The following is a 26,295-nucleotide window of genomic DNA, read 5'->3' on the forward strand; positions in this document are numbered from 1 at the left end:
TTAAAAAAATGCATCACTAAAAGTAGCAAGCTTCTCAATGATATTTTTGTTATGGCAGCCTAAAATGAAGATGGCAGAGCTCTTAACATACTTTATTATATAAATGTTATATGCTACCTCAGTAAAAAGAAAGACAGAAGAAAGCTAGGAAAATAAGGGAATGGGAGGAGGGAAGGGATGGAAGGACATGTGTCTAGTGTTCAAGGCTGAGACAGACCCTGGTGAGACAGGTCTGGACTCTGCTTAGCAGCAGTAGCACTTGTCAGGTAAAGCAGAAGCCATCATCACAGCACTTACCCCCACACTCACATTCCCTGAACCTGTGCCGTTGACAACCTTCAACAGTACAAGTTGGTAGTCCGGGGGAGACCGTCTGGAATGCAGAGAACATTCCATGAATGAGTGGGGAGGATTTTAGTCTAAAGATGGAATGCAGGGAGATGACAGGATGGAAGCGATCGGCAGAAAAATCATTGTAAGATAAAGCACCACTCACGGCCTCCCACACACTGGCCGTTAAGATATGATAACCAGATGTTAAGTGAGGAATATGACACAGAAATGACTGAATAAGAAAGCTCGATGGCTTCCAACACTGAGAAAATGAATGTGGAAAAATCGTAAGATGCCGTGTATGAGAAAGCAGCTCATCGGAGGAGAGAGGAAATAAATGTCTCCAGGGTCTCATGGGGTGCTGGCAGGATTGACATGCGATGGCCAGGATGATGACTACTTTATGTCAGTCTCACTGGGCTAAATGATGCTCAGAGCACAAGGTATATTTAGAACAGAATAGCGTCTGAACCAACAGAATAAATACGGGAGCTCTGCAGTGATGTGGACATCCAGTCCTAAGCTATGGAGAACCCAAACTGAATAAAAGTGTGGTGGAGGAGTCACTACATTGTCCTTATTAGGGCTGGGATGTCCACTGCCTCCTTACCTTGGGCATCAGCCTTTGGAATCCAAGTAGGATTTTTACTTCCACCTTCCCCTCAATGATTTTTCCTAGTACTTCAGTTTCAAATGGCAGATTATGAACTCTCTCAAACTTTGTAATAATTAGCAAATCCCTACAGATATTTACCATATGATATCAACACACACACACACACACACACACACACACACACACACACACACACACATCCCTACAGGGGCAGAGGGAGAGATATATTCCTCAACTAATAATGGTATTATATCCCAATAAATTCCAAAGTAAGTGAAAACAGAAAATCAAAATGCATCAACCAAACTTAGCAAACATACAGCTTAGCAACATGGGCCAGTTTGGGGCATCAGTTGTGTCTCCACGTGCTTGGCTGGAGCTGCAGCTTTGATGCCACTGCCTAGATTCACAAAAAAAAAAGTGTCACAGAAATCCCATTGGGCTCATCCCAGGATAATATAAAAACCTAAAGCCAGAAGAACAGCTTCTCATGAATGTGTCATGGAGTCAAAAAGTTTGTGACTGGAGCCTCCAGAAGCCAAAAGCTGAATGTAGTGTGCAAACACACATGTACATATAAACATACAAAGAGGCAAAGATGTATGAACCCATGGATTGATGGAAGGATGGATGGACGGATGGACAAAAAGACATCTGAAAACCCCCCACTCACATAGCCAAATTGAAAGGCTTGGCACCTGAACTCCACAGTTCCTCTTCAAGACTGACTCAGTTCAACAAAGAAAAATAACAGCTTCATTCAGAGCAAAAGAAACCACACGGCTGCTTCTGATTCATCCACTACGAGCTGACTTTAGTGTGAGAAGAGCACAGGCATTTAGTCACCACGTGCAATTTGCAGAATACGGGACCTGACTTCCTAGAACCTGTGACCAGGCAAGGGCCCCACGGCAAGAGATCTGGGGATGTTCTTTTTGATGAATCACCTTGTGGGGCCTGCCTCTCCCACCCCATCTTTTCCTGGGGCAGGAGGACTACTAACTGCAGAGAGTGACGTCAGTGGGGGAGGTAATGGGGCAGCACCAGAGGGGTGCAATCAGATGCTGCTGGGGAGGGAGGATGTTTGTCTGGCGGTGGCCACCTTTCATCTGCAGCATCTTGCAGTGTTTTATGAAAGATCATTAATTAGGCTTCTGAAGGCTCAGGGCAGACACAGGCATCGCAGAGGAGCTTACGTAGGTGCCTACGTAAGAAGAAATGGTCACGGACCAATTAGCTGTGCCTATGTAGTCACTATCTTCTTTCACACAATATCTCAAAGCAGTTTCCCAAGGCAAGTAGTGGAGCTAATTGCTTAGTTCCTTAGTTCCTATCAAGAATAGGAAAGCCTAGCCACAAATTATTTCTTCATGAGTGCCCAGACTGGTACACAAGGCCTTGAGCGTTGGGGAGCCAACTGTAGGATTACCAAGTACATGGCAGCACAGTCTCCGGGGCGGCCTGTGATGGAATCCTGTTAAGTCAGAAGCGAGTAGAACTTCCGACACCATCTAGGACTGCTGTGTGGATGGATGTTACAGCAATGAAGAGCCACTGAGCTCTTAAACATACAGACGCGGTTTAAGATTCATCACAAGCTTAACTCCATTCCAGACCAGAGTCAGTATGGGGAAAGATGTATAAATATATGGGGGACATCCGTTTAATCTGAAAAACCTGAAATATAAAACACTCTGGACTCCCAAACCTCTTGATTGCAGTAAGAGGAGAATTCCACATTTAACCTCATGTAACGAATCTCAGTAAAAACTGGACACATAAAAATAATGTATAAAGTTAATGTCAAGCTCTGGGGAAGGTACATAGGAAATACACATTAATTTCATGTTTAAACCTGGGTCCCATCCCCCAAGGTGTCATATTATGTATAGACAGATAGTTCAAGATGCAAAACACTGACACCTATAATCATTCCAACCCCCAGCATTTCAGGTGAAGAATACTTAACATATACTCATTAATCATTTTCAAGGCAATGGAATATCTAAATACCTAATATACCTAAATAATTTGGGATGTGTGGGGATGCATACAGGCTATAATTTTATTTTTTCTTTTGATTTTTATAAAAATGGCTACAAGAAAATTTGAAATATCATGAAATTTTTACATATTTGTGTAGCCATGTCTATCTAGGCTGGAGCCCTCATTCTTAGCCTTGTTAGCTTCAATTGGAAGGAGACAAGAATGTGACTAATGAAAGATGACACTGTTAGCAGAGCTGAGAATGGCAGCCAGGCTTCTCCACCCTTGGTGAACCTGCAGCCTAGTACACATTACACCCAACAACCAAAGGCCCTGATTTCACTAAAACTGCCCTCCTGCCTCATGTCAAAGGACTGTGCAACTGAGCAACTCACTTGATCTACAATGAGGTACCCCTCTCTCTGTTTCATCCAAAAAACAAGGGAAATAGGACACGCTGTGAGCCACCAACAGCTGCTGAACAGTTTGTTACCTCCCAGAAGTTCAAAATTCCACATTAGTCACCTCCAAGTGTGACCATTGGGCTAGTGAACACTCCAGAATTCCACGGTCCTAGGAGACACACAAGATGGTAACGTGTCCCTCTTTCTTCGTCTTGCAGAGGAAAACCTTGAAATGTCTATGATGTCTCATGTGGACAACAAAACGTTCATCTGACAAAAGGGAAAAACTAACCCATAAATAGATGTCTTCAATGTGGTAGCTTCCGTGGAGCCATATTTATTTTTTTTCCTCTTCTTGCCATTCACAGCCTCAGGGCCTTCTTATTTTGTGTTCCAGGTACCACTATACTCCTTCACCCTGACCCCCATCCATCCTACGTATTTTCTCATCAAACACTGGGAGATAGGTCCACCTCTTCATTGATATCACCCAGTTACCATGAATTCTGACTAGCAACCTCAGTCTCCTGGGCCAGTAGTGGTTTGTCACATGTACCACCTCACCATCTTTACTTGGCCTTCTCCAACCCAGGGCTTCAAAAAAGCTCATGCATTCCATTATTTTCCTACTAACCTGGGACACTGTGCCCTCTGCACTCCTTTGGACAATTGTTTTTTAGCAGTGTTATAAACGGAGATTCGCCAATACAGATAGGGTTCAGGTATATATATTAGGTAAATATGCCTCACCAAGCCAACTGTCAGGAAAGCAGAGTAAGTGGGCACAGCAGCAAGAAGAGAGAGTTCCCACGCATGTCCCTGACTCTTAAGCTACACTCATGTCATCTTGTCCATGCCTTAGGAAGCGTGGCCAGGTATACCTGTAGCCACCCGCAGGAGGCATGGTCAGGGTGATCCCTACAACTCCCCTTTTAGTCTAAAAGAGGATTAAAACTTAACAGTATAAAGTATCCATAATTAACAATCATAAAGGTGAAATACAAGGAGGTGTGGCCAAGGTAAACCTGTAGCCAGCACTAGGAGTTGTGGTCCTAGGGTGACCTACACAGTGCCTCATTGTTAAACAGGCCATTTCACCCCTCATACAGTAGACAGACTCAACAGCATATGGTCAGGAGTAGAGGGTGGGCAATTCTCTAGGGAGATTACATCTAGGCAGGCAAGAACACCAGAAGACAAATGAGGCTCTAAAGATTGTGTGACCTCATCACCCAAGACTGTTAAGTGGACAAAACCTGGGCAGCAGAAGCACAGGTTGCTGTACCATTCCAAGTTTCGTTTGTCTTCCTTTTCCACCATGATGAAAAACTCCCACCTTCTACACAATCAGGCAGGAATCATATGAGAATCTATCGGATCAGATTGGTGAATTCTGCCATATTTAACTAGCTAAGAACAATGTGCTATGTGAAGCTAGGAAAACAAGCCTTCTTCCTATTGCCCTGGCGTCTACCCACAGATATTTGGAAAATCAAGCTTGGAACTTTTGTCCCTCAAAAACCCATAGTTCTCTGCACTACTTAGAGAAGGTTTCTGCTTTCCTGAGGCCACAATAAAAAAAAATGTGCTCTCTCTCTCTCTCTCTCTCTCTCTCTCTCTCTCTCTCTCTCTCTCTCTCTCTTTCTTCTCTCTCTCTCTCTCTCTTTCTCCTCTTCTCTCTCTCTCTCTCTCTCTCTCTCTCTCTCTCTCTCTCTCTCTCTCTCTCTCTCTCTCCTCTTCTCTCCTCTCCTCTGCCTCTCATTGAATCTTCCACACCTGTTTTGCACTGCAAGAATATTAGATATAATGTCATCCCAACTCTCCACCTTGACTTCGGGAAAATCACTAATCAGTTCAAGCCTTCATTTGCTCATCTGTAAAATGAAAATTATGATGAATAATTTAAACAATTTTGAGTACTTGGTAAGATACCATATTTGAAAGCCTTACATGGGAAGCTTTCTGCAAACAGCTTTCAACAAAGAACAACCAAACATCACTCAGAACTACTCTGAACCTTTTTTACCCATCTGGTTTGGTTTCTATAAGAAATATATGCTGGGCTAGAGAGATGGTTCAATGGTTAAGAGCACTGGCTGCTCTTCCAGAGGACCTGAGTTCAATTCCCAGCAACCACATGGTGGCTCACAACCATCTGTAATGAGATCTGATACCCTCTTCTGGCATCCAAGTAGAACAGTGCATACATGATAAATAAATAAGTCTTTAAAAAAGCAATGTATGTATATACATATCTGCTGTTTTTTCAGGGAGTGTGTGTGTGTGTGTGTGTGTGTGTGTGTGTGTGTGTGTGTTATTTTTAAATCTTTCTCTGACTATTGAAAGGTGATATAGGGACTAGAAAGATGGCTAAGAGGGTAAAAGCATTTCTTGCTCCTGAAGAGGGCCATGGTTTTGATCTCAGCACCCACATGATGGTCCACAACCACAGTAACTGCAGTTCTAATAGAACCAATGCCCTCTTCTGACCTCTTTGGGCACCAGGCATGCACAGGGTGCATATACATGCATTCAGTTTTTGCTGGCTAGTTTTATGTCAACTTGACACAAGTTAGAATCATTTAGAAAGAGGGAACCTTCACTAAAACACACACACACACACACACACACACACACACACACACACACACACACACACCAGATTGTAAAGCCTATGGTGCATTTTCTTAATGACTGACAATGGAAGAGACTCAGCCCATTGCAGTTGGTACCAGGGCTGATGGTCCTGATTGCTATAAGAAAGCAAGGTTAAAACACCAATGACAGTTTATGCTGGAGAGGATGTGGAGAAAGGGGAACACTCCTCCACTGCTGGTGGGAGTGCCAACTTGTACAGCCACTTTGGAAATCAGTATGGCGACTCCTCAGGAAAATGGAAAGCAGTCTACCACAAGATCCAGCAATTCCACTCCTAGGCATATACCCAAAAGATGTGCATTCATACAATAAGGACATCTGTTCAACTATGTTCATAGCAGCATTATTTGTAATAGCCAGAACCTGGAAGCAACCTAGATGCCCCTCAACTGAAGAATAGATACAGAAAATGAGGTACATTTACACAATGGAGTACTACTCAGCAGGAAAAAAAAAACAATGGAATCTTGAAATTTGCAGGCAAATGGATGGCACTAGAAGAAACTATCCTGAGTGAGGTAACCCAGTCACAAAAAGACAAACATGATATGTACTAATTCATATATGGATTTTGGACATGGAACAGGAGATTTTCAGCCTACAATCCCACCACCAGAGAGTCTGGGAAACAGGGAGGACATTAAGAGAGACATGCATGGTACCCCGGAGAAGGGGAGTGTTACAGGATCTCCTGAGCAAATTGAGAGCATGGAGGTAGGGGAGAGGGAGCTGGGAGAAAGAGAGGGGGAGAAGAAAAGGGGAGAGGAGGACATGGGGGAGCCGGAAGGTTAAGTCAGGGGAAGAATAGAGGAGAGCAAGATAAAAGATATCATAATAGAGGAAGACATTATAGGTTTATAGAGAAATCTGGCACTAGGGAGATTTCTAGAGATCTACAAGGATGATACCAACTGGCAATCTAAGCAATAGTGGAGAGGCTACCTTAAATACCATTCCTCGATAATGAGATTGATGACTACCTTACATGCCAACCTAGAGCCTTCATCCAGTGGTTGATGGAAGCAAAGGCAGACACCCACAGCTAAACACTGAACTGAACTCCTGGAACCCAGTTGCAGAGAAGGAGGAGTGATGAGCAATGGGTTCAAGACCGGGCTGGTTAAACCCATAGAAACAGCTGACCTGAACAAAGGGGAGCTCAGTGACCCCAGACTGATGTCTGGGAGGCCAGGATGGGGTTGATCCAGGCCCCCTGAACGTGGGTGTCAGTGAGGAGGCCTTGGTAATCTATGAGGCCTGGGGTAGTAGATCAGTATATATCCCTGGCACACAAATCGACTTTGGGATCCCATTCCACATGGAGGGATGTTCTCTCAGTATGGACACATGGGGGAGAGCCTCGGCTCTGCCTGGGATATGACAGACATTGGAGATCCCCCATGGAGGGCCTTACCCTCCCTGGGGAGCAGAGGGAGGATGGGAGCTTGGGGGGGTTGGTGGGGGCAGGGAAGGAGGAGAGGGAGAGGGAGCTGGGATTGACATGTGAAGCAAGCTTGTTACTCATTTAAGAAAAAAAAAGAAAAGGAAAGGAAAAGGAAAAAGAAAAGGGAAGCAAGGCAAGGCAAGGCAAAGGCAAAGGCAAAGGCAAAAAGGCAAAAAGGCAAAAAAAGGCAAAAAAAAGCAAAAAAAAAAGCAAAAAAAGGCAAAAAAAAGGCAAAAAAATGCAAAAAAGGGAAAAGGGAAAGGGGAAAAAAGGGAAAAAAGGAAAAGGGAAAAGGGGGAAAGGAAAAAAGGGAAAATGGAAAAGGGAAAAGGGAAAAGGGAAAAGGAAAAGGAAAGGAAAGGAAAGGAAAGGAAAGGAAAGGAAAGGAAAGGAAAGGAAAGGAAAGGAAAGGAAAGGAAAGGAGAGAAAGCAGGGTTAAGCAAGCCCTGAGGAGCAAGTCAGTAAGCAGTGTTCCTCCATAGCCTTTGCTTAAGTTCCTTGCCTCCAGGTTCCTTCCTTGAATTCCTGCTCCAAGTTCCCTAGATATTGGACTACAATCTTAAGAAGAAATAAACCCTTTCCTACCCAAGTTGCTTTTGGTCATGGTGTTTTATCACAGCAATAGAAACCCAAACTAAGACACGGACAAAATACTCAAACACATAAAACAATTAAATCTTTAAAAAAATGCTTTTAAAGGGTGGTATATGTCCTTGGGACTTCATGGCCTTTAATACCTTGTGGTATCAACAATACCCTCCCCAAAGCCTTACACATTTTTCTCATCTTCCATTTTCATCTTTGCCTTTATCCCCTAGAGTCTATCTTTCTTTAACAATGATGAAATGAAGTGCTGGGACTCACCTACCAAATAGTAAAACACACTCTCAATCTAGTTTGCTTTCTACTGATGAGATTAAACACCATGACCAAAAACAACTTGGGGAGGAAAGGGTTTGTTTGACTTACAGATCCTATGGTTTAAGATCACAGACTATTGTTGAGGGGAAATTGAGGCAGGGACCATGGAGGAAAGTTACTTCCTGGCTTGTTCCCTGTGACTGGCTAAGTTTTATGCTTGTACAGTGCTAGACTAGCTGCCCAGAGGGAGTCAAGGTGGACAGACCTTAAGTAAGAAACCACCCTGGCTGGAGAAATTTTCTCATACTGGTGTCTGAGTTATATTAGCCTCTTTAAAGCCCTTCAAAAGAATGGCTTGAACGTCACATATTCTGGCACACTCCTACAATTCCAGAATTTGTGAAGTGAAAGCAAGAGGACCAGGAGTTCAAGGTCATCCTTAGCTATAAAGTGAATTCAACATTTTCCCTCTCCTCTTCCCATTCTTTCTTTATGATTTTCTTTTCAAGTTCTAAACTTGATAATCATTACATTGAGCTACCTGTTCAATATAAGCTGCCTAACAGAAAGCTATGGAATAGTCTACCCGATGAAATAATAATATTATCTATATACATAATATAGTGTGTGTAAATATACATGCATGTGTATACATTATATATGTATATAATATATTTATACACACTCTTCTGAGGCACAATGGGAATTTTTTCAGAACAAAGCATCAATTAGATTATAAAAGAAGTCATGATAAATTTAAAAAGCTTATACAGGTATGTTTTTCAACTATAAGAGAATAACAGAACTCAGAAACAAAAGAAAATATGAGGAATGTGCAAATATGTGGCTATTAAACAATTCACAGCAAATAGTCGATGGATAAAAGGAAAAAGCTCAAAGATTCACATAAAAGAATTTGAGATAGAAGCCGGACGTTGGTGGCGCACGCCTTTAATCCCATCACTCGGGAGGCAGAGGCAAGCGGATCCATGTGAGTTCGAGGTCAGCCTGGTCTCCAGAGTGAGTGCCAGGCAGGATAGGCTCCAAAGCTACAGAGACACCCTGTCTCAAAAAAAAAAAAAAAAAAGAATTTGAGATACATAAAACAAAAGTACAACAATCCAAAACTAGCAGGGAATAGCCAATGAAGTGCCTAAAGAAAAGTCTCCGGCCTTAACAGAAAATATATGATTGAAAAGAAAGATCTTCCAAATTGATAACCTACCTTCGAAGCATAGAGACTAGGATAAAGCCAAGTTCAAATCAAGATTGTTACTCAATGTGTGTATCTCAGGTTATATTAGTCAGAGTGATTAGACGATAAAAAAAAATTTAAAACATCCAAAAAGAAAATAAGTGAGGAAAGTTATTTCTATTCACAGATGGCATAATCTTGTATATTAGAAATCCTAAGCAATCTAAAATCTGTGGAAGTAAACAAGTTCAGTGTGTTCATAGCATGCAAAATAACATAAAAATCAACTGTATGTAAGTTTCTAGAAGCTAGAAACTAAGAAAACAAATCTTAAGAATTCCATATACAAAAGGATAAGACATTTATGAACAGTTTGACAAAAAAAATAGTGGGAGAGAAAAATACTTAAAACTATAAAAGACAGATTAAAACTGGGTAACACCCAGATCGGCATAAAGAAACCCACATTTGTAGGCCAGAAGGCCAGCTGTTGCTAAGATGGCAAGCATCCTAAGACTGGCATACATATTACTACAATACTACCAAAATTCCCACTGGTGCTTAGCAGAAATTTACAGTGTTACTGAAACATGGAGATGCAAAAGCTCAAGAGAGTTCAGAAACAGTTTTGTATTTATTTACCACAAGAATAGCAAGACAATTCAAAAAGCAAAGGAGTCTCTTCAACAAGCATGACTGGCACCTCATGTCCAAAGGCAAAAAGGATGGAGTGTGACCATCTGCCCCAAAGCATTCAAAAGAAAATGAGCTCAAAGTGGGCCATAGACTTAAATTTAAGAATGTAAATTATAAAACCCTTCAGACAAAGTATAAGAGTGAACCTTTATGGTCTTAGATGAACAACAGTTTCTTAGAAGAAAGGGCCCTGAAGCACAAATAACAAAAGAAAAGCAGATGGATTTAACTTTATCAAAATCAAAAGCTTTTGTGCCATCAAGAAAGTAAGAAGAAAATAAGGCTTGGTGCCTTGCACCTGCAATTCTGGGAATCTGAGGCAGGAGGACTGCGATGATCTTAAAACCAGTCTATAAAAGAGAGAAATGGAACAGAAGGCAAGCAGAACGTGAGAAGAAGGGGAATGGAAGTGGGGTCAGGGAACACGGGGAAGAGGAAGGGAGGAAAAGGAGGTAAGGAAAGAAGAAAGGAAAAGAGAAAAATCTATGGAAGGGGAGAAAGCATATGTAACAGATTTACACTGAGAATACATAATAACGTCTTAGTAGCCAATAATAAACAAACTAAGCCATGAAAATAAGCAAAGGACTTAACCAGACATGACTCCAAAGAAAACATAAAAGCAATCAGTATGTACATTAAAATACTGTCTAAAACAACAAAATTAACAATTAGACAAATGTAGTTCAAAGCCACAAGGTACAATCACTACACACCCATGAGAAAACTATTAGCAAAAGACACACAGTGTGACTGGAATTATCAAAGGCATGGAAAAAGAATCAGAAGCCATACCTAACTGCTGGTAAGAATACAGAGTACTTCAGCCACACACAAAAAAGGTCTTTGAAGCAGAAAAAAATTTTAGTTTCACATAGTTGGAAATTGTGGTTGGAGAGACAGCTCAGAGATTAACACCTGCTATTCTTGGAGAGGATGCAGGTTTGGTTCCCAGCACTCGCATGATGGCTCACAAGGTCAGTAATTCCAGAACTAGAGCAGCTGGTGCCTTCTTATGACCTCTGAGGGCACTGTTTATTTGTGACACCCAAACACATGAAGGCCAATAACTCATACACATAAAATAAAAATAAGTCTTTAAAAAATCATAGTTGAAAATTCATATGCCATTGTAGGAAGTAACAGAGAACATATATTTTTCTGCTTCCTCCAACAATAACATATTGCCATACTTTATTATAGTTCACAATCAGTATATTAACACTGTACTGGGAGTATAGGGAAGATATAGAGCAATTTTGTTTGCTTATTTGTGACAGGGTTTCTTTGTGTAGCCCTGCCTATCATAGAACTACCTCTGTAGACCAGGCTGGCCTCAAACTCACAGAGATCTACATGCCTCTGCCTCCTAAGTGCTGGGATTAAGGTGTGCACAACCACACCCAGATGTAGAACATTTTATCATCATTGGATAAATTGTTCATGTTACTTCTATACACTCAATAAATTTCTTGTAGTCATTAAAAATGCCCTGGTAGTTCCTCAAAATAGTAATGATACTAGCTACCATATGACCCAGAATTCCATTTCTCAGTTAATACATGAACAAAAAAAAATAAAGACAGGTGTAAATACAGAGAGAGGTGGGGGCAACTTATGTGTGAATTACATAAGAAGATTTGTCCAAGATTACAGCTGGATTTCAGGGACTGAGTGCTTATCTAGTGAGGCCTGTATTCAATCCTTAGAATTATAAAAAATAGAAATATCAATACTTATTCATATCCCAAATCAACTCCAAATGCCTATCAACCACGGAATGATTCAGTAAAATGTGGTGTGCTTGTACGATGGGACTTCATCCAACAAGAAAAAGCAATGAGTTAGAGACACACACAGTGAAGATGAACTTGAAACACTGTTAAGTGAAAGAAGCCTGCCACAAAACACCATGAGGTGCACAAATTTCCTGCCAGTAAAATGCCCAGAATGGATAACCCGTGGAATAAAATGCAAAGTAGTGGTTACCCACGATTCTCACACAGCTGCTGAAGAGATGGCTCACAGCTAAGAAAGCTTCTCTGGCCGAGGACCCAAGTTACATTCCCAGCACCCTTAAAACAGCTTACAACAGCCTGCAATTCTAGTTCCAGGGGATCTGATACCCTCTTCTAGTCTCCACAGGCACCACACAAGGCATGCACACATACAGACACACACAAATACACACAAATAGAAATAAAAAGTACATGTTTCATTTGGTTTGGTTTGGTTTGGTTTGGTTTGGCTTGGGTTGGGTTGGGTTGGGTTGGGTTGGGTTGGGTTTTAATTTTCCAAGCAGAAAAATGAAATCATCCAGTTGGGGATTTGTAAAAATTATTTTTATGGTCACATCTTGGTTGAAATCAGAAGGCTAGAGACAAGGTAGCCAAGAAAAGAAATTTTGGGGGTTGTTTGTTTTGTTTTTCATTTGTCTGTTTCTTGCAATAATATAAATTGTTGTGTCCTAGGGGAATCTCAGACTTAAACATCTACAATAACAGAAGGGAACAAGAATAAGTGACGGGCCTCTATTAAGGCAGAGTTGCAAGGCTGTGTCCATAGTGAGGTGCATATATATATACAGGTTCCGTGCCTGGAACCTCCTTGTAACTTCATTCCAAAAGTCAGAAGCTTTGAATAAGACCCAAGTCTGGCCTCTGAGTCACTCCAAAGGTTCCTTTCAATGGAGTGGTGGCTCATTTACTTCAGGCTATTCTAAGGGATGCATTGGTCACTCGTTGGGCTTTGAGGACCATGACAACCTAGGTTCTGTGGAGGTGAAGATTAGAATTTAAAGGGCAGGGTATTACAATAGTGGTCTTGGCACAGACCTATAGACACCAGTGGAGAATAAGTTGGACATCTCAGAATACCAAATGAGAAAAGGCATGGGGCAGTGTCTCCCAGGCATGGCAATGGAGCTATGGCTGCAACCTTAACTTAACAAGGGAAGAGCTTTCTTTGCTGCTTTCCTGTTATTTCTTGTTTAAAACCTAATTTCCCCATGCATTTGATTGTTGAATAAAGCCAACCAATTTGAGTAAAAGCATGAGTGACGTTCATACAACATGTGTATGTATGTCTGTGTTTGTGTGAGCATGGGTATGCCTCTTCATCTTTCTTACACACCCATGCTTGTATACATACATGGCACATAAAGCTACACATTCAAGCCAAGAATACCTGGAGAAGTACATTGGGTCTTCCCCGTACCGCCACTGGTCCTCCTAAATGCACTTGATTCCATTTCTGCAAAGGCCCCCTCCCCTGCTCTACTTCATTTCCTTATCGTGATCTGCTTTTTGAAAAGCTGGATTCTAACCACTGAAACATAGAACTCAGCCCAGTGCAGTAATAAATAAAGTAAGATTCAACCCTCAGCCATCACCATTTGGTCTAGCTGCTTTAACCAAGTATGTAGACTTGAGAAAGTCCTTTTCATTCTCTGACCCTCAGGTTCCTCGTCTGTGTGAATATAACAATATTGTCATGAGGTTATATGAAGTTCTAGTGAAATAACACATGAGTACATGAAAGGTTTTAAATAAATAGGAAACATATTTATTACCTCTTTCTTCATGAGTTTTTTCAATTTTGTGACATAGAAGTTTTTTAACCTAGATCCAGGCGAAAGGAGAATATTGGGGAGAGGGCAGCAGATCTCCCAGGCATTTTTTTTAACCTACATATGTGATACTATTACAAATATGCACATGTGTCCACATGGGTTTTTAATCCATAACACCACCCCAAATTTTTCATTAATTCCTCTAGTATTCATTTTCATACCACTTTGCCTGAACTAAGAAGTGAAAAATTCCTGGACCAAAAGTTCTCTCCAATCAACTGTCTTGTTTTGGGCTTGATCAACTGGACTGCCCACCAGGGCGGTGTCTCATTGGTTTTGCGCCATCTGCTGGACTCTGCCTGAAGTTACATAGTCCATTCTGGAACTGCCAGAGAGATACAAAACCTGGCAATCCTAGCCCTGTTATGAAAGGAAGAATACTGCAAGGAGTGGCCATTGGGATTGTCAGCATCAGGGAGGAAGAAATGCTTCACAGAGAGCAACCAGAAAACCCTAACTTTCTTCACCTTGGTTGACTTGATTAAACTTGACATCCAGGGTAACTGAATTGGCCCCACATTTTCCAGCACTTCCTTATACTGGTGTCTACATGTAATAGATTGTTCCCATACTGTTCTTCTTACTCCAGCATAACCCTCTTAAGGATAGAACTAATATCTTCTGCACAATCTCCTTCTTCTCCCCTTCTACTATCTACCTACCTGCCTACCATCTATCTATATCTACATCTCGATTCATCTATACCTACATATATATGCACATATATCATTAAATAGTTTATATATTTTGTGCATGCAAAACAAGAACAAAAATGCTTAATAAACAGTTACTATACACTGAATGTGCAAAGGCATCTGTAGAGTTCCCCCCAAAAGTTGGATTTAGATGAGCTTTTATAGTCCCTGAGGTTGTGCAACCTTGAAGCATGTGGTCACCCTCCACCCTCCTTTCTCTCCAATCAAACTGGGTCAGTGATGACTTTATGAGGTCACAGATGGATATCTAAAAAATTTGCACTACCCAGATCCCAACTGGCTCAGCAGCCTCTGTAATGAGTATTTTATACACTGAAGGTGAAAGGTCAGAGAAAGCGTATGTCTCCTGTCCTGGTTTGAATATGAAACTACTCACGTGGCCTATGGGGTTGGATACTTGGTCTCCACATGGTGGCACTATTTTGGGGAGGTTCTACAAACATGGGAAAACAATTCTAAGTGGAAGAAGGTTGTCTCTGGGATATGATCTTAAAGGTTATACCTGGTCTTGGTCCTATTCTTCCTCTCTCTACTTCTGGCCACCATGAGGTGAGCAGCCTCTACCATAGACTCCTGTCACAATGATGTTCTAGCTCAGAAAATGTTCTAGTCCAGAAAAACAGGGCCACGTGGGCTGAAACCTCCAAATCTGTAAGCCTAAACTCAGTTCTTTCTTTCAACTGTTTCTTTTAGATATTTGGTCACAGTGTTGGTAATAAAATCAGCACACCTTTCAAGAGATCACAGACCAACCAGGAAGCAAGATTCTCTTAAAGGAGGTGGAGAACGGGACAATAGCATGAGTGACCCATGCCCTGCTCCACCACAACTCTTCAGCAATTGCAGAGGATCCTGAAGAAATGGAAGAAGAGTTCAAGGAAATGTTTGGTCAATACCCCTACAGTCTATTTGAAAACTTCAGCCTATTGATATTGCCCTTGGTTGCCTTCCAGAGCTTGAAGTCCCTATTGCTGAAGATGGCTTGCACTTTAGACATAGGACTCAGAGGATTTGAGTTAGATCTGACCTAAAAGCCTCTTCCCTGAGGACTACCTTTCACAGTACCAAAAGTGCTGTACAAGATGCCAAGGGATGAAAGCAACAAATAGTTCTATCCAGCTGTGATGCCTATGAGCCACAACAATGACCAGAATGGCAAGATATCCCTAAAGATACAATAGTACAATAGTGGCATGAGTATCTCAGTAGTAACCAACAGGTGTCTAATTTAACTTAAGGTCAGTTCAACACAAGGAAATCATGTGTGGTACTGAAAACCTAGCCAACTACCCAGGACTAGTGAAGTCACAGCTCTTAGGGAAGAACTCACTATGGCCACATAAACCAACATAATTCCTAACTACATTCTAAATTCTTATTCTTATACCCATAGGTAAGTGTAGTTCTCACCCCTCATCAAAGAAGCTACTCTTCATGACGGATAGAGACCATTACAGAAAACCACAACTAGGGTAATTTTCTATCCTGGCTAATGTGAACAATGTTGTAAAAAGCAAGGCGATGTTAGTATCTCCATGGTGTGTTGAGTCCTTCAGGTGTTTTATAGTACTTTATGGAGTGTAATATAGTTTCTTCCTTCTGCCCACATTAAGACTATGTATACATATCCACTTTTTGTCTGAGTGTGTTGATTTTGGAGAAAATGAAGAAATTCTGGGGGTTATGCATGGGACATGTAGTCTTTGATATGCAAAGTCCCATAGATTACCTGGAGGAGGAGATAAAGTTAGGACTTAAGGGATATTTTCATAACATATGTATAGCCTGAATATGGGGGAATACCAGTGTAACTTGTAATGTCTTTTTTGCCAGGTACATTAAAGTACTCCAAAAAAATTTGGAGTATATTCATGTAAATATGTCTATTCTGCAGAGAACAAGTGAGATAGAAAGGGGGAATTCTGAAGTTCAGCTTTTTTACGGACAGAGGAGAGAGAAGTTAGAATACTAGAATACACAATGCAATGCCATCCCTAGCATAAATGGTTAGTTTAAACCATCTCAGAAAATGTATGAGGGTAAGTAGCACCAATGGGTAAAGCCAATCTAATCTATACGTTACTCGGTGATTGAACTCTCTCCTCCCTGTTGCATCATGATTTTTTTTCACAGAAAGTATTTAATGGATTAGAAGTTACCAAAAAGAAACTGGTAAACAAGGTGTAGAGTGTATTGGCACTAGCTTGCTCCCCATAGCTTGCTGAGCTTGCTTCACTAACCATGGCTTCCTGCCTCTACTCAGAACCAGCTCTGCAGCCCCAGGACTGTGCTGTATTCACTATTCCATAATACTCATTGACTATGTAATGATGTGTAAACCAGATTTTATGAAAACATTAAATGGGATGATATGTAAGTATTTTGTAAGCATAGGAAAAAGGCATAGGGAACGGATCTAGAGATAGCTCAGCAGTTAAGAGTGCTTGCTGATGCTCTCCCAGAGGACCCCAGTTTGACTGATTTCCATCACCTCTCAGGAGGCTCACACCACCTATAACCTTGGCTCCAGGAGATCTGACACCCTCGTTGGAATTCTGTGTGCACACCCACATATGTGTGGCATACACACACACACATACACATAAATTTCAAAAAACCAAAAGAAATATTTTGGGCTGAGCAGATGGGTTTTTTTGGGGGGGGTTGTTGTTGTTGTTGTTGCTATTTTTGGTTTTGTTTTATTTTGCTTTGATTTTTGGTTTTTTTTTTTTGGTTTTTTGGTTGGTTGGCTGGTTGTTTTGTCAATCTGACACAAGCTAGAGTCATCTGAGAAGTAGAAACCGTATTTGAGCGATTTCTTCCCTCGAATTGTCCTGGGGGATAACTCTGTGGGAGCATTTTTTGTAGAGGGCATGAGGTCCTTATGCTCACAGATAGCACTAGAGAAACTAGGAACATTAAACTCATGAGATTTTCTCTTCAATGGAAGGTATTTACACCTGTTTTTCCACCCAGAATGCTGGGGTTGGATGTAGTTAATAACCTAGTAATCTTTTGCTATCTGTAGAGCCAGGCTTTATTCAAATGACACAAGCTCCTGAGCATTCCTTCTTAGTTCATAGAACCCATGATTTACAGACAAGGTCATGGGTACTTTGCAAAAGAGATGCAATTTGCAGAGGAGTTTCAATATAGTCATTCCATAAACTTAGTTGGAGTAATTGGCTCGAGGAAACTTTTTCCCAAGTTGTATTTAAATATGTCAAAAATAAACTACTCAGGGTCAGACTCCAGAAGTTTGAACCAACACCAGCTAACTAAATCATGTTGAACTAGATTTCCTTCTTACCTCACAAGGATGGTTTCTCTGCTGACCATAGCATTTGCAGGGATCCCTGCATTTTTTATTAATGATTGATGTGGGAGGGCTCAGTCTACTATGGGTAATGCCACTCCTGGGCAGGTGATCCTGGGTTCTAGAAAAAAACAAGCTCAACAGGCTATGAAGATCAAACCAGTATGCAGCTTTCCTCCATGGTTCCTGCCTCTGTTCCTGTTTGATGTCCTGCTTTGGCTTCCCTCAATGATGCTCTGTTATATAGAAGTGTAAAAAGAGATGAATCCTTTCTTCCTCTAAGTTTTTGTCATGGTGTTTTATCATAACAGCAGAAACCAGACCAGGACATCTTTTTTTTTTAATGTGAAAAGGGAGGAAGAAGTCATCAGTGAAATTTGCTATTGCTGCTTTTAGCATATTGTGACAAAATGGAATATTTCAATATCCAAAGATCAAACACAACGTGATAATGGAGGAGGTTGCACTTTCTATTAGGCAGCACTTAGGGTCTCCTGCACAGACCGCGAGATATCTCACTCAGGGCATCAGGACAGGAACAGAACATTACATAATAGCAGAATTACTAAGCCTTCCTATACCTAAAACACCCATCCCTAAGGCCCATCTTTTCCATGGAAACAGCTCCGCTCATAACTCAGTTTCTTATTATCTTCCTCTCTCCAAGTCAACTGTGCAAGTTCAGACTCAGTGTTCCAATACATGCCAACCTTGTGTATCTTTCTGTCCTGCTTTGCCCCAGCCTACTCGGTACTGACAAATTAACTGCCTTAATTAACTCTACCTTTGGTCTGGGATCATCTAACTCCTTCACCAAAACCCTTCACCATTACCCACTAATTACAGAATTGAATCCAAACTCCCCCGGGCATCCCAGGTAGCACTGATACCTTGCGGCATAATCTCCCATCCTTGCCCTGTCACCCTTGGATGGATCCAGCCAAAAACCTGCAGGCAAGCTGGCCTGTTCATGCTGGTTCATCTGCAACATCCTGTGGCACAGAACAGACTGAAGGAGCCTCAAGAGTAAGCCTGAAAGAGCATCCCCATAAAGGCACAGACACAAATGTAGTATCTAAAATGAAAAAACGCAGGGAATAAGATCCAAAAGTGTCCAAAAAACAGGAGTTGATATTAATATCGTCTCCAAGTGATGCTATTCCAGGCTGAGCAAAACTGTCAGAGCTTGTCCTGGACCTCAGCCAATGTGTCTCCAGAGCCCCTGCTTTGGATACGTGGATATGCAAATATATGCAAACTGAAATAAAACACTATTTATGGGCTAGGAAGTCAGGAAGACTGTTGTACAAATACCAAATCTGTTCACAATCAAGAATATTTAAACATGTACATAGCAGTATCAAGTTGGCAAAATTCTGAGTAATTTATCACCCGCACTTGTCCCATTTATGATTCACAGGTCAGATGAGCAGACTGACCAGCAAGTCTCTTGGAGTTAGCTTTACAACCAGGATCAAAAATCTTAAAATTGTTGTACTGTTAAAGTCTTTGGTCATTCAAAAAATAAGCTATGAGGGTCCATAATTTTCATACCCAGAATGTCACAACAAGAATATTTAGGAGGGATATGTTTAGAAGAACAAAATATTTAGTTAGTATCAGTTAAGAATCTCTAAAAGATGAGATGCCTAAATAATTTGGAATATGCCTGCATGGCACCCAGGGTGACCATACTGTAGGAGAATGTAACACCGTATTTTTGTGACATACTGCCAAGAATATAAATCAATGTGGAAATATCACAATTGTGTGATATTTCTAATAAAACAAGTATTTCAAAAACCTAGTGGTTAATGAACTCATGGGAACAGAGAGCAGAATTATGGCTATTAGGTCAATGTGGGTCTTTTAACAATGGGGAAATGATTGGTTTAAGGATATAAAACTGCAGTTGGACAAGAGGCATGGACTCTGTGATGCCTTGAGGTCTACTGAGAGCATGATAAATATGGTTGATAACAATATGCTATATTTTAAAAGTTGTGAGACAGTATACTTTAAGTGTTCTCAAAACAAAAATGATGAATATGTGTGATATAACATGTTAATTGGTTTAATTTAGCCATGCCATTGTGAACATACTGTATTCTGTATCATAATTGTGCATGACTTTATTTGTGAACTAAATAAATGAATGAAAAAATAAAATAAAATTACCCACTTAAAAAATAAAAAAAAACCTAGTGACTGAAATAAAAATATGATCAGTGGACTTCTTTGGATGACCAGATTCAAGTGGGTTTTTTAATTCTGTATTCTATATATACTTGCACTTATCAGTATTTTCAAATTTTCTGCATGAAACACTTTGATAATGAGAAAATCACAATAAAAGAACTATAACTTAGTATAAAATTGCTTCTTTTATACAGGAATTAGTTTTGTATATGAGCCTTCCAATGTACTGTGATGCCATCCAAGCTGTGCTGTTGTATAATTCCAATAAAAAACTGAAAGGTAAAATGATCATGAAAACACTCTCCCTTCCCAAGTGCAAGGAAGGTATAAGCAAGCTTCTCATGACACTAGAAAGGACACTGACCTTTTCATTTGACCCTCTTTTTTTGCGGGGGGGGGCGGGAAGGGGGGCAACTTCAGTGGCTGCAAAACCCTTAGTGAAAGAAAATAAACCTCTGAAATAAAGGCTTCTTGTCTGGCAGATAGAGGCAATCTGCTTTCATCTGACTCACAGCCAGTTAAGTGAAAAAGGTAACCAGAGACAGGGGACAAGGCCACCAAAAGAAATGGTAATTGATAAATTAAATGAAACAGCTACTAACCTACTTCTCTTGGTCTGGGAGCTATTTATGTGAGTGGAGTTGATTAAAGAATCAACATCAAATTCAAAATTGGACAATTCAAAACAAGGCAAAAATAACGGTATAGGTGAAAATATCAATGTTATAAAAGTGAAACACAAACCATGGATGGGTGTGATATACCTAAGGACAAGCTGCTCCTTGGCCAGATCTGAGTTCTCCCACTCTGTAGGTGTCTGTTCATTGCACATGACTCCCTGATCACAGAGACCTCCTGGGTAGAGGATGCTTGTGACCTACACAGGCCAAGCTATGGTTTCTATCTTTTCTTCTGTCTACTGTGGATCCTTGACAAACATAGGTTCAATTAATTTCTCATGAAAATGTGAGAATATACCAAGGGGATCCTTCCTTTCAGTGTTCAAGTGTCAAAGGATCCAGCAGAGGTCAGTGTCTCACAACTGATTCAAGGACACAGAATAGCCCCCACTTCCCCACCCTCATCACCCCTAAAGCTTTCCCATCTAGTGCTTGGTGCACCGGGATAAGTCCTGGAAACAAAAGCCATCCCAGGATGCTGTGGTGCAATTTATTAAACCTCTCCAAGGTTCATATGCCTTGTCTATAACAAGTGGCCATGGAATGATCAAAAGGCTTAAGGACAACATTGTCTCTGGTGCTAAGTGCATGCCAGTTAGTGCTACCTCCTTGCTTTCCCCTTCTTTGTTAATCTTTCTCCCTCTCATAGTGAGAGGTAAGACAGTTTACCCAACAAGAGGTCCTCCTGATTGGCTTAAGTTCATAGTGAATTAGAAGTTACCAATATTCAATCCTTTCTGCAAAACTGCATCTAAAAAAGGAGATAATGCTGGAGACAGAGAGATGGCTCAGCAGGTAAAGGTGCTTGCCTCCAAGCCTGAGGACCTGAGTTCAATCCCCAGGACTCACATGATAGAAAGAGAGGACTGACTCCTATAAGTTGCCCTCTCACAAGGGAGCTATGGCGTACACACACACATACACACACACCACAAATAACAATAAAATGCATTAAAACGTAAAAAAAAAAGTCAATGCCTGAAAAAAATAAAAGAAAATGACAAGAGATTACAGCAGGACAAAAGCACAGTGAAGATGGGAAATAGGTGTATTGAAAACTAAATAACACCACCCAGTGTTAGTTTTCAAAGCACCAAAATTAGGCAAAATGTAGATTTCATGTTGTAGATAATTGGTCCACACACTGAAGTCTAACAACTATGTAAAGTAAGTTTGAAGGCCAAAATCCTAAAAGATCTAAGGAATAAGTTTTGGGAGCCCTGAAACCTGTTCCAAAGCCCCTCATACAAACCGCACAGAAGCAGTGCAGCACACCCCATTAGAGCCATGAAAGAAGACATCAGAGAGCTTGGACTCGATTCTTCCTCGTACTACCACAACTGGAGGGCATTAGATAACAGGTTGCCTTATCCCTGGAAGCCTCACTCCTCCTACCAGTAAATGAGAGTACCTATGAGTTAATGATGCAAATTCAGGACAATGACTGGCAATATCCATCCTTGGAAACTGGGATAGGGGTTCTCTATGAATTATAATGTGTAATGTGTAAAGGGAGACACTTCATATCTGGCCCTAAGTTTCCTCAGCTAAGGAGGGCCAGTGGAGAATTGGAAGATAACCCCCTAGACCCTTCCACAGACTCCTCTGCTCTGAGGAGGAGCCTAGCCTGGTGAATTCAATCTCATAGCCACAGTATAAAACTGGCAGCTGCTTCTCATGCAAAGCAATCGGACCATAGCAAAAGAATCTGTGAGAGGAAGAGATTTCACCAGAGACTGATTGGAAGCCAAGACTCTGCCAAGATCATTAAAAAACAAACTGTGACTTCCTGTTTCCTCTCTCCCTCCCTCCCTCTCTCCTTCTCTCCCTCCCTCTCTCTTTCTCTCTCTTTCTCTCTCCCTCCCTTCTTCCCTCCCTCCCTCCCTCCCTCTCTCTCTCATCATTGTTGTTTGTTTTGTTTCATTTTTGTTTTTGTTTCAGGTCAAGAAAGGAGAAGGCTACCAAGCTGGGTACCATCTCCAGGTGCTTCCTTCGGAAGGATCACATGTCTCTCCAGAAATGCCATTTTTGAGTGATATAACTGTGGAGGAGTTGGAGCCCCAGGGATTAAATTTCTGCTGAAATGCACATGGTTTGGGAGGAGAGAGGAGGAAATGAGCTCTTGACCCAGGGAAGGAAAAGCCTTCTGGAGATACTTCTAGGTCTGATATGGAGAGTATCGGATGCCACTGGCCATTCCCAGCTCTCATCATATTGTAAGGTAGCAGGAGATCACACCTGCCTGGCAGTCCTGGCTGGGGGCTGGGGGCTGGGGGAGAAGAGAGACACCTCTCCTAGCCTGTCTTACACACACACACACACACACACACACACACACACACACACACACACCTAGACCTGGGAACTTTTTCTACCACAAAGACATGTTTTATGACTGTGTATTTTTATGATGCAACAATCTCACATTCTTCTGAGAGGAAGCAGGAACTAAGAGGGCTAGGAGATGTGACACCTGGGTCCTGCCAGTCTGGTCCCATTGAAGCTCAGATGACCCACTCAGCCTGCCACAAGGGCCCAGACATCTGACCTGCCAGCCACCTGTTTGCTATAAGGGCAACAGATAAAGTTTGTAAGAAGAGGAGTATGGTTCTTGGCCCAGGGGCCAAGTCTGGGCTTCCTCAGCCTCTCTGAGCCCCTGAGTTTACAGATGTTAAAAAGCTCAACACAGTATTCTCCCACAACACTCAAGGAAGTTCTTTATGAAGCACAGAGAACCATACACATGTGACATTAATAGCCCCACCAGTAATATTTCATTCACATTCAGACACCTGTTGGTTTAAGAGAGAGAGAATGGTGTGTGTGTGTGTGTGTGTGTGTGTGTGTGTGTGTGTGTGTGTGTACTTGAAGATGTGCTTAGGGCAGGAAGGTCTGAAAAAATGCAGTACAGTCTCCATCATCCCCAAATGCCTGCATTCCATGGAGGCAAAAGAGGTAAGCACCTAAAATGATAGTTCCAGTCAGTGACATGGATGTTCCAGGCAGACTCACAGCTTAGGATCATGGACGGTTAGACTAGAAAACACCATGGAAGTGTGATCTGTGATGAACTAGACACGAGGGTACTCGGCAAAGAGCAGGAAGGACCAAGGAGCAGCATGGAGCTGGACAAGTCCCTGCCTTTGCTCTGTTGTCCTATAGGTGTAAAGTTGATGCTGTAACCCCCTCTTCTCTGTCACAGGACCAGTACTCAGTACAGTTCCCACCATGTCTCTTCCAATTACAGAAGGATACATGGGAGGGAAGCTTCCTGACATCAGAAAAACGGATGCTCAAAAACCTTCCCCAGACTCTAACAGCAGGAAATTCTGAAGGAAAGGTAAAAGTAGGGGAGGGGAAAAGAGAAGAGTGTGTCGGGAAGAAGCAAACAAACCCAAAGACTAAATTCCTCAGCCAACATCGACATGATGCTGCCCTCTCCAAACTCAGCAGACGGCAACAGATTTATTCCCTAGACAGATTTGACAAAGACGCTCTCGAAACAGGATCAGTGGGCATAAGCCAGAGTAAGGAACGTCCTGGAAGACAGGGACACTAACCTCAGCTAGTTAACTCTTCCATCCAAGGCTGAAAACTGAAGAGTTCCTCTCTAAGAAACAGGTAAGTCAAGGAAAGGTTACAAAGATGTTCATGTTTGGTCCCTAACATCTGATCCAGATTACCTGAGCATTCTGCATATACTGAGGTCCAGCCAGCCAAACATAGCCTCCTATCAGCCTTTGTAATACCTGAGCTTTGAGGAAATCCTATAACCTAAGCGATAGTATCACCATAAAGGAAAACTAAACACGTTTAAAATAACAGATGTGATAATGCATGGGACTTGATTCAGATCTATGAAATAAGAATGGAATACTGTTCAAGAAAGAAGAGTCAGAAAGAGGTCTTGGAAATTGGAAAATATACTAGTAGATTATTTAAACTAGAAGAATTAGAACAGAAAGCTAAGTCTCATGTCAATAAAACAAGAAGAATAAACTCAAGGCGAGGAGCTAAGACAGTCAATCTAAGAGATTAAAGAGACAGAGTAGGAATTCTAGAAAGGGAAACAAAGAAAATGAGAGTGTTAAATTGTCACAGTTGGAAAGAGAAGAAATCTTCTTTTAAAAGGAAACATTCTCCCCCAAAAGTACCTGGTGTGAAATCTCTTGATATCAGATAGAGGAACCTCTAAAATTCTGGCAGAAGTAGAAGCTAAAGGGCCAGGTGGTTTGTCAAGCTGAGGTCTCTTACTCTGCTAACCTGAGTTTTGGGGGAGAGGAAATCTGATTAGTTTCTGCCTCTTGTGAAGACCATTTTGCAAGCTCTTCTCCTCAGGACCCTGTTAGGTAGAATGGGAGGAGAAAAAATAAAGAGATGAGGGAGCAACAAAATGGCTCAGCAGGTAAAGATGCTTGCTGCCAAACCTAACGACCTGAGTTTGTCCACAGGACCCACATGGTAGAGCAGAGGACTGACTCCAGAGAGTTGTCCTCTGCCCTTTGTAGGTCATGGCACCTGCAGGTAAGCACACACACACACACACACACACACACACACACACACACACACACACACATATATATATATAATATCAATAATAATTTAAAGTTGTTAAAAGTAAAGGGTGGAAGACAGGAAGCCATGTATGTGTTCAGGTTCCCTGTAGTGAGCAAGGCTCTGCAGAGAGCATCATTCAGGCATTATCACCCTAGTCTCCATGGTAACCCTGTATACCAGTTATGACTTTTAAACCTGGGGATATCAACAATCAAAGCAATGGAGTTACTTTCCCTGAGATCATATTAAAGTCCCCAAGGTCACACTGTTGTACTGAATGGTCCTTCATCTACTCTACCTGGCATACATGAAGTGGTCACACAGAGAGAGATTTCCTGCTGACAATTTTGACAGAGGAAGAGCCTCTGTGGACCTGATGGGAATGATAAAAAGGCTTGGGCTTTCTTCTTTTCTTTTTTACTGAGAAGCTTCATGGTAGTGACACCTGCGTTACAGAAATGTTGAAGGGAGGGTCAGGGAGGTGGTTCAGCAGGTAAGGGGGGCTTGCAGCTGAAACCTGCGCTCAATACTGAAATCCACATAAAAAAGAAAAGAGAGAACCAAGTCCACAAAGTAGTCCTCTGACCTTCACAAATGCTCCATGAATCACATACACTCACACACTGACACTCACACACACATTCACATACACACACACACACACACACACACACACACACACACACACACACACCACAAACCAATAATAATAATAAAATTTTAAATTAATGCCAGGGGTTTAAGACTTACTTTTCCAGAGTCCTCTTAAAATATTATTTTTATAGTTCTTATTTTACAAATGACAAAGCTAGGCTCTGGGCATCCCTTGAGCCCAGGTCTCCGGCTACCACCTTTTCTCTCCCTCCATCTCACTAGGTGCCTCAAAAACACCTGCTGTACTTAATTGCTCTGGAATATGAAGACGGCTTCTGCATTGCTACAGTCGAGAAAGAAAGAGCTCAGAACAACACTGGCTGCAGAAAGAAATCGCTAGAAGTAT

This window comes from Cricetulus griseus, assembly GCF_003668045.3.
Source record: "Cricetulus griseus strain 17A/GY chromosome 1 unlocalized genomic scaffold, alternate assembly CriGri-PICRH-1.0 chr1_1, whole genome shotgun sequence".
NCBI lineage: Eukaryota > Metazoa > Chordata > Mammalia > Rodentia > Cricetidae > Cricetulus > Cricetulus griseus.